Genomic DNA, 10,000 nt, shown 5'->3' with positions numbered 1-10,000 from the left:
CTGAAAGAACTAAGGTTCAAACGGATGTGATTTATTCCAGTGTGCGCCGGGAAGGAAGCGGTCGGAGTGGGGTCGGGGGGTGGGGGTGGGCAGTATAATTATCATTAATATCTACAAAGACTGTTTACCACGACGGCCGAATCTATCACCGAGCCGTCGAGACACCGTGTTAATCCACATCATTACCGACAACATCCAATCATTAATATCTACAAAGACTGTTTACCACGACGGCCGAATCTATCACCGAGCAGTCGAGACATCCTGTTAATCCACATCATTACCGACAACATCCAATCATTAATATCTACAAAGACTGTTTACCACGACGGCCGAATCTAACAGCGAGCCGTCGAGACATCATGTTAATCCACATCATTACCGACAACATCCAATCATTAATATCTACAAAGACTGTTTACCACGACGGCCGAATCTATCACCGAGCCGTCGAGACATCGTGTTAATCCACATCATTACCGACAACATCCAATCATTAATATCTACAAAGACTGTTTACCACGACGGCCGAATCTAACAGCGAGCCGTCGAGACATAGTGTTTATCGAACGGATTCTGTAGAAAACAAGGAAGGTAGGAAGGGGGAATTTTGTTTTAATGTCCCGCCGTCACACATATCGGTGATTGGAGACATTTTGTTGAAGAGTATTAATGTACACATTTGAGTATTTTCGTTTAGAATAGAGGAGGGGTGTGTGGATGAGTGGTAAGCTGTGGTAAACCGGGCATAATAAATGAGGGAGGGGGGTGGGGGATGGGACATTTGATATATAAAAATAAAATCTAAATACAATTACAGAAAATTACTTAAAAACGTTAGAAAATTACTTAAGGGACTTCGTAAAAGAGAAGTCGTTAATCTAACAAGCGAAACTACTGATAATGAATGCAACAACAACAACAACAACAAGTAAAAAAACATCCAACGTTCTCAGTCACTTAATTGTGAAGACACGCTTTCGGTGCAGAAATGCAAAAAACGAGTTGATATTGTACACTCTTCATTAACAACTCCCTGATTGCTGCTAAATAGTTTGCTTTGTCAACGAATGGAAGGCTGTGCTGTCATCTCACTGAAATAAAACTTGAAGTGACATGTCAGGTCAGTTCAGTTACTCAGTCACTGCGTTCGGACAAATCCATATACGCTACACCACATCTGCTAAGCGGATGTACTCAGCACGATGGATAGCCCAAAGTCTGTTCGCCACATGGAGTTTTATGCTAGAGATATTTATACTCACGTAATCCTGTTTCAGTGCAGTTGATATATTTAATGTGTCTGGGCGCGCGCGCGGGCGTGCATGTGTGTGTGTGTGTGTGTGTGAGTGTGCGCGCGCATGTATGTGTGTGTGTCTAAAAAAATGTGTTTTTAAGGAATGTATTTCTTTTTTTAATCGAAGCATTATTTACTTGATATTTTTATTGTTTGGTGGATCATGCTTTTTTTTTTTTTTTTAATTCATTCTGTGAACGCATTGGATTGAGCTGTTGTAATGTTTTATGTTATGCTTATATCTGTCTCGATGATGTAAGACGCTTTGAGCAGCATTAGTACTGGATATCGCGCCATAGAAAAGTTATGAATTATTAGTATTATTATTATTATTATTATCAAGCAGACGCCTGACCAGCAGCGTAACCCAAACACGCTCAGTCAGGTCTTGTGGAGAGAGGTAAAAAAAAAAAAAAAAAAAAAAGTACATAAACGGACACATTATTACATCAATGAATGAATAAAGAACTAAATAAGTAACTAAATAAAAGGTCAGAATATCAATCAAATAACACTTCACGTGGACTTCTTCCTTGGCAGGTCGGGATATCAATTAAAAATCATTCTCCGTCTCTGACGGCAGCAGAATCAATTACAGCAGTTATAAAAGGGGCACAAATAGTACTAATTGCGTTTAAGATTCAAGCCAACACTGATAATAAAAAAATTTTTTAAAGCAGGAGCTGTGTTTGAGGTCCATGTCGCACTGATCTCATAATTAACACCAAGGTTCCAGCAATGAAGGGTTACACACTACAGTGAACGCAAATCAAAGAACTGTTTGCCATCGGTTTACAGAGACACGCCAGCCAACTTGCTTGCTTCCATTTCCAGAGTGGAATCTGACACAGGACTGCTGGTGTGAAAAGAACTGTTAACATCAATCTCAGTCGAAAAACTGCTGAACCAACCAAGTCTACGCCAAACTTTCAGCATTGACCATTTTCCTGATGACGCAAACAAACCAACAAACCAAAGAATCCCAAAGCTATATCGAGAAATTACCCGTCGCAGACATGACGCAGTTTACAAACGGTCCTTTCCACCCACACCCAGGCGCCAATCGATTCCATTTTATTTCTATTTCCCCATTTTTCCACACACACACACACCCATTCACCTCGCTGTTCTGTTACAGACTGCAGTCTGCCAAGTGGACCTGCCAACGTAGTAAAGACATGGATGCGAGCCACTCAATTCCCGCGGCGGCGTTCTCCCAAATTCCCACGACCTTCTTGATCCAGTTCCAAACAACGGAACAAAACTGCCAAACCCACACACGTTCCAGAAAAGAAAAAAAAAGCAAGGTCATCAGAAGAAAAATCTCAATGCCGACTTGCAGAGTGATTGAATCTGGGAACGCGGAAACAGAGCAGATCTGAAGCTGATCGTAGCAGAGAGTGTAATGGGGTGTAGAGTAGAGGTGAAGGCAGTCGCAGAAATAGGAAGGGGGCAGATTTGTTTTTTTTTTTTCAATTATAAACATTGAATGCTGATCTTGTAATTCAATTATGTGTGAGACAGAGAACAAATGAACAGATTGCAAAAGAAGAGTGATGTGCTCAAATCTTTTCTTTCTGGGGACGAGTTTTGCAGCAGTGTTGAATGCACTGAAGGGAGTGAATGGATGAAGCAGGCAGAACAGACAAAAAAGAGCATTACAACAGTCTTGGTGAGAGAAAACGAGAGAAACGAGTTTAGATGTTGCGTCGGCGGACAGGTATTTCCGAAAAGAACTGATGCACCGTAACTGAGAAGAGCAGGACCGATGGGTCCGATAAATTGTGCATGGACAGAGTGTCGTCAAGGACAACACTGGGGATCTTGGCTGAGCTGGGAAGAGGGATGGGTGTACTGCCAAGTTTGACTGACTCAACTGTAACAGAAGAGCTTTTTTGTTTGGTTTCTGTTGGCATTCCTTCATTTTCATTCAATTTTGATTTATTCTGAATAATCTAGTTGCAGGAGGCAGCTGAATCTTTCTTGCAAAAATAGAGGACAGTTTTCTGGGACATCTTTTTTTTTTTTTAATTGAGTGCAACAATGGTGGTTGACATTGTGGTGGCTGATAATTTCAACCAGAGGGTGTTGGATGGGGGTTGGGAAGGTTGGCAGTACAAGTGTGAATAACACTGGCCCTTAAACAGATCTTTGTGGGATTCCATGTTCGACTTTTACAGGTTCCAGCTGTGAACTGTATCAGACTGAAAACGCTTAGTGAGACACGATTTAAACAAACTGAGAGCGCTACCGCTCATTCCCAACGCACAATGAAGACGGGAAGGAAGGATCGAATGGTCTGCTGTGTCAAAGGCGGTTGACAAGTCCACACGAATGAGAAGGGTTCACAGTGACGACACAGCTTTAGTTACAGCTCCCCAAACAACCAACGAGTCAACGGCAAGTGAGGTAATTAGCTTTCCCCTCTCCCTTCCCCGACCCCTCCCCTCCGCCCCATCCACCAAATGGAGTGCGCGGGTGTGGATTGATTGGCATCCGTCAGTCGGGTGGATAGGAGACGACGGAGTCTCGATGTGGGGTGCGGCACCTGGAGTGACTGGACAGGTCATTACGTGAGTGGACAGCCCCTCCCACTACACGCTGCGCCCCAGGTGAAGCGGCCTCACTGACCTGTCAGCAGTACACAGGCTTTTGGGTCTTTCTCCTCAATCCCATCTCTTCACTCGGAACGCTAGGCAAGCTTCCATTTCTTCTTCTTCTTCGTTCGTGGGCCGCAACTCCCACGTTCACTCGTTATGTACACGAACGGGCTTTTACGTGTATGACCGTTTTTTTACCCCGCGCCATGTTGGCGGCCACACTCCGTTTTCGGTGGTGTGCATGCTAGGTATGTTCTGGTTTCCATAACCCACCGAACGCTGACACGGATTACAGGATTTTTAACGTGCGTATTTTGATCTTCTGCTTGCCGTATGCACAACGAACGGTGGTGGTTCAGGCACTTAGCATGTCTGCACATTATGTTGGCCTGACCTGGGAGATCGGGGGAAAATCACCCTGTTGTACCCCACCAGGCGCCGTTACCGAGATCCGAACACGGGACCAACGCTTTAACCACCACTCGGCTCTCTCTCTCTTATGCAATGAAAATTCGAAACAATTTCGTAGGTAATGTAGGAACAGTAATGCCCTCTGTACTTTCTGTCAGCTGTGAAAAATGACTGAAAATCTGTTAGGTTTTGGAAATTTCACGGTCTCGCATGCATGGCTTGTTCATGTTTTCGTTTTCCCTTGATATGCATTTTACCTTGTTCTTTTGGTTCCTGGAGGAGGGGCCGGGGGTCTATGAAATAAAAATGTGTTCTTGTTTCTCTCTCTCTCTCTCTCTCTCTCTCTCTCTCTCTCTCACGCGCGCGCGAGCACACACACACACACACACACACAATTATCAGCAATTTCCCGAAGAACAGGAGTTGCTTTCGTGAACGAGACGTAAGGTCAAACAAACAAGCAGTTGAAAGACATGTTTCTTGATGCGGTAGTGAGAAAAGCACAACCAGTCTCGCATTTCATATCCCTTCACCCACTGGTACCCTTCCGTCTCCGCCCCCCTCCCCCCCCCCCCCCCCCCTTCCATCCTCTCTGTCAGTGATCAGTGTGGAAGATTGTGTGTGTTCCTGTAAAAAAAAAAAAAAAAAAAAAAAAAAAAAAAAGCCCCACTGTAGTAGCCCCAAGAGGAACTGAGAAGCAACAAATGAGAGGGGGGGGGGGGTTAGAGAGGTGGGGGGGGGGTCCTTATCTGGTCATTTCTCCTCTTCTTCTTCCTCCTCCTCCTCTTTTCCTCCTCCTCCTCACGGTGGCCAGGATGGATGGATGGATGGATGTATGGATGGGTGCGTGGGTGGGTGGGTGGCTTTCTTTGCTTTTTTTTGCGGGTGAGCGGGAAACGAGATCACAAGAGAAAAATACTGGCGACTCTGCCGGGATTCGAACCAGTGCGCTCAGACTCTCTCGCGTTCCTGGACGGACGCGTTATTACCTCTAGGCCAAACACTCCACTTAGGAGGAGAGACAGGACAAAACAAGACTCCAACAATTCGGAAGAAGCCAATAATGTTTTTTGAGAGGGTGCATATCATAGCCCTCAGGCCCAACACTCGGCTTATTATATCACAGATTGACATAAGTTTTACATTTGTGACCAACAGCAAAGTGAGAGCTGTATTATCAATGGTTTCTCCAGTCGATGGGAAACCATTTTACAGCTTAGTCTTTTGTGAAGGACTATGACTCTCAAACTAGGAGGCAAAATTGCACTGGCTTTTTAGTGCTGCAGCCTTGTGGGCTAGTTGGCCTTCGGGAACCATCCCAACGCCGACTGTCCTAAAACCCTCTTGGCCGAGAGAGATTGGGGATGTAACTTGGGGCAAGACACTCTCCACTATAATCAAATTCTAGCCCAAATAGTCGGAACAGCAGTTGCCTCCTCTGCTGTTCTGATGGTCATAGTCGGACACGACTGACTATCATATATATATATATTATAGCCCTGTCGCTCCCGCGCAGCAACGATCAAAGAGCAGTATATTGGCGGAATGAGGGATGGGGGGTTGGGAGGGACCTTGGCTCCACACAACAAAACAACGCCGACAACGACACCACTAGACAGGCTCCACCAGCTAGCTAGCTAGCCTAGCTGCCTAGAAGTGACTGCTTCACACTTCAGTGCTTGGTGCCACGGTCACCCAGACTTCACTGCTATCCCCCGCCACCACCACCAACACCACCAATGGCAAACATAACGTAACGATCAATACGGCTAAACCCCGACTCCCCTCTCCACACCCCCCCCCCCCCCTCTTCCTCCATCCCTCCCCACGTCCCCCACCCCATCCCCATCCCCCTCCCAAACACACACACACCTTCCAGTGTCCCTTCCCCCCTCCTTCACCCCCTCCCTCTCTCTCCCTCTCTCTCTCTCTCCCTCTCTCTCTCACATACACACACACTACTGCTTCTGTGGTACTCTGTGTGTGTGTGTGTGTGTGTGTGCGCGCGCGCGCGCGCGTGAACCTCTGTGTGTGTGTGTGTGTGTGTGTGTGTGTGTGTGTTCTCGGGTTAATTGATCTTTGTTCTGAACAACCCAACCCTTTTCCCCCCTCACCCAATCCCCTCCCCCCCAACCCCCCCTCCCTTCCTCCCTCCCCATCACCGTCGTTTCGATTGTCGCATTCGCTCTTGTCAATAATTGAGCAGCAGTCTAAACGGGTTGCTGCCAGTTAAGCCAACTCGCCCTCCCCCCCCCCCCCCCCCGCCCCCCTCCCTCCCTCCATCCCTCTCTCTCAAGCCACTCTTTTAATAATGGTTCGTGCCAGATCGTTCTCTTGCATCTCGTCAACTGGTTCGACAAGTTTTGGTGTTTGTGTGTGTGTGTGTGTGTGTGTGTGTGTGTGTGTGTGTGTGTGTGTGTGTGTGTGTGTGTGTATGTGTGTGTGTGTGTGTGTGTGTGTGTGTGTGTGTGTGTGTGTGCGTGCGTGCGTGAGACGAGACAAAAACGACAAAGGTCGACATGACCTACCATTGTATTGTATTGTATTGCATTGCATGTTTGGTTGTTGTCACAACTGATTAAACTGTGTGAAATCCACACTGCTCTCTCTCTCTCTCTCTCTCTCTCTCCCCAAGGGAGAGCACGCAAGGCGCCACAGCGCAGCGCCACCCATTATATTATTTTCTCCCTCTTTCATTTTTACAAATTGTATTCTGTTTTTTTTCAGTGTCGACGCAATTTTGTTAACATTATGATGAGCTAGAACTTTTGTTGCGATGTTATGATTATTAAAACCCACTCACTGAAAATCACTTTCACGTGATTATAATTCGTGAAATATGTGGGGTTTTTTTTTTGTTTTTGTTTTTAATTTTTTTAACAACGTGACATTAAACTATACGACGAGGCAGGTCCAAAATCAATCAATCCTGTTCCTTCCCCACCACCACAACCACCCTAAATACTGAAAGAAAGAAAAGAAAAGAAAAGAAAAAATTGCTCGATACATTGCGTGCACTGAATCGAACTGTCAACACGATAGGTTTTCCATCCCGATCAGCACTTTGCTCCTTCTCGCTGGACAGACTGACTGGTTCATTGATTGATTGATTAACGTGGATACTTATACAGCGACTATACTCGGTCGGAGAGACCAAACTCTAAGCGCTTTCCAAACACGGGGTCATTTTGCACAACAGGCTGCCTACCTGGGTAGAGCCGACTGACGGCAACTGGGCGTTCATCATTCGTTTCCTGTGTCACTCATTTCAGGCACACACACACACACACACACACACACTCAAAGTAACGGTTTCACGTGTATGACCCTTTTGTTTATTTTCACCCCCCGCCATGTAGGCAGCCATACTACGTTTTCGGGGGTGTGCATGCTGGGGTATGTATCTGGTTTCCATAACCCACCGAATGCGGACATAAATTACAGAATCTTTAACGTGCGTGTTTGGTCTTCTGCTTGCCGTATACACACGAAGGGGGTGTCAGGCACTAAGCAGGGCTGCACATAATTATGTTGACCTGGGAGATCAGATAACTCTCCACCCTTTACCCACCAGGCGCCGTCACCGATGATTCGAACCCGGGACCCTCAGATTGAAAGTCCAACGCTTTAACCAGTTGGCTATTGTGCCACGGCAAAGAACAGAGGAACAACAACAAAAAACAACAAGAGAGGCAAGAACTTCAAGACTCACTTGTGATACACTTTAAAAAAAAAATCCAAGCTTTTTATGTATCGAGTATAATTTCAAAAATGTAATGTTTAAGATGAGAAAGATCAGTTTAAAGCAAATTAAGTCCTCTAGCATTAATTACAGAGTAATTTCCCTTTTTTTACTACCTGCACCAAAACGTTTGCAAAATAAATAAAACTTCCATGCTTAGCAAAAGAAGTTCCTGTTTGAACAAAAAATGATAATAATGACTGCTCTTGTTGTTGGGTCAGAGCCAAGTTTACAGAATACAAAAAATATAAATATAACAGTAAATGCAGTTTGCATATAATTAGGCTTTTTTTTTTCTTTTCTTTTTTTTCTTTTTTTTTTTTATTGGTGCCCATCCCAGAGGTGCAATATTGTTTTAAACAAGATGACTGGAAAGAACTGAATGTTTCCTATTTTTATGCCTAATTTGGTGTCAACTGACAAAGTATTTGCAGAGAAAATGGAAATGTTAAAGTTTACCACGGACACACAGACACACACACACACACACACACACACACACAGACAACCGAACACCGGGTTAAAACATAGACTCACTTTGTTTACACAAGTGAGTCAAAAACCGTGTGCTGGTATACATGTGAAACGTGTACAGAGCGAATGGCAGAAGAGGTTGATCGATGTTATGTTGATAAGATTAAAGAAAGAAGTGGGGTTTTAGGGAAGACTTGCATTGTATTGTGCTGTATTGTACTGGGAGCAATCTTCACTGAAACGGTGTCCGACTATGACCATCTTCTTCTTCTTCTTCTTCTGCGTTCGTGGGCTGCAACTCCCACGTTCACTCATATGTACACAAGTGGGCTTTTACGTGTATGACCGTTTTTACCCCGCCATGTAGGCAGCCATACTCCGTTTTCGGGGGTGTGCATGCTGGATATGTTCTTGTTTCCATAACCCACCGAACGCTGACATGGATTACAGGATCTTTAACGTGCGTATTTGATCTTCTGCTTGCATATACACACGAAGGGGGTTCAGGCACTAGCAGGTCTGAACATATGTTGACCTGGGAGATCGTAAAAATCTCCACCCTTTACCCACCTGGCGCCGTCACCGTGATTCGAACCCAGGACCCTCAGATTGAAAGTCCAACGCTTTTTTAACCACTCGGCTATTGCGCCCGTCAGACTATGACCATCAAAACAGCAGAGGAAGGCAACAACTGCTTTTCCCCGACTATCTGGGCTAGAATTTGATTACAGTGGAGAGTGAGTGTCTTGCCCAAGTTCCATTCCCACTCTCTCGGCCAAGAGGGTTTTTTTTTTGGGGGGGACAGTCGGCGTTGGGATAGTTCCCAATGACCAACTAGCCCCCCCCCCCCCCCCCACCCCCCCACACGCCCCAAGGCTGCTGCACTAAGAGCCAGTGCAATTTTGCCTCCTAATTTGAGAGTCATAGTCCTTCACAAAAGACTAAAGCTGTAAAAGATTTCCCACTGCATTTGGAGAATCAGTATCAGTATCAGTATCAGTAGCTCAAGGAGGCCGGTCACTGCGTTCGGTCAAATCCATATACGCTACACCACATCTGCCAAGCAGGTGCCTGGCCAGCAGCGTAACCACATCGCGCTTAGTCAGGCTTTGAGAAAAAAATAATAAATAAATAAAATTAAATTAAATTAAATAATAACAAAAATAATATAAAATAAAATAAATAAAAAATGATAAATAAACAACAACAACAAAAATAATGATGATAATAAAATAATAATAATAATAATAAAATAATAATAGAAACCATTGATAAAATACAGCTCCCACTTTGCTCTTGTGTGCATTATTAGGTCTACGCCTTTCACTTTCACTTTCTCAAGGAGGCGTCACTGCGTTCGGACAAATCCATACACGCTACACCACATCTGTTGAGCAGATGCCTGACCAGCAGCATAACCCAACGCGCTTAGTCAGGCCTTGAGTGCATGCTTACATATTTGTGTACCTATGAAAG

General features: G+C 44.9%; 1 protein-coding gene across 1 annotated transcript in view; it reads right to left on the bottom strand.

Moving 5' to 3' along the window:
• LOC143296643 (uncharacterized) overlaps positions 1 to 10,000 on the bottom strand; it is a 117,034-nt gene that overhangs the window by 51,009 nt on the left and 56,025 nt on the right. The gene's annotated exons all lie outside the window — the stretch shown is intronic.

Source organism: Babylonia areolata, chromosome 21, assembly GCF_041734735.1.
Source record: "Babylonia areolata isolate BAREFJ2019XMU chromosome 21, ASM4173473v1, whole genome shotgun sequence".
Classification (NCBI taxonomy): Eukaryota; Metazoa; Mollusca; class Gastropoda; order Neogastropoda; family Buccinidae; genus Babylonia; species Babylonia areolata.
The sequence above is the reverse complement of the archived record's forward strand: the minus strand, read 5'-3'. Positions and strand labels throughout refer to the sequence as shown.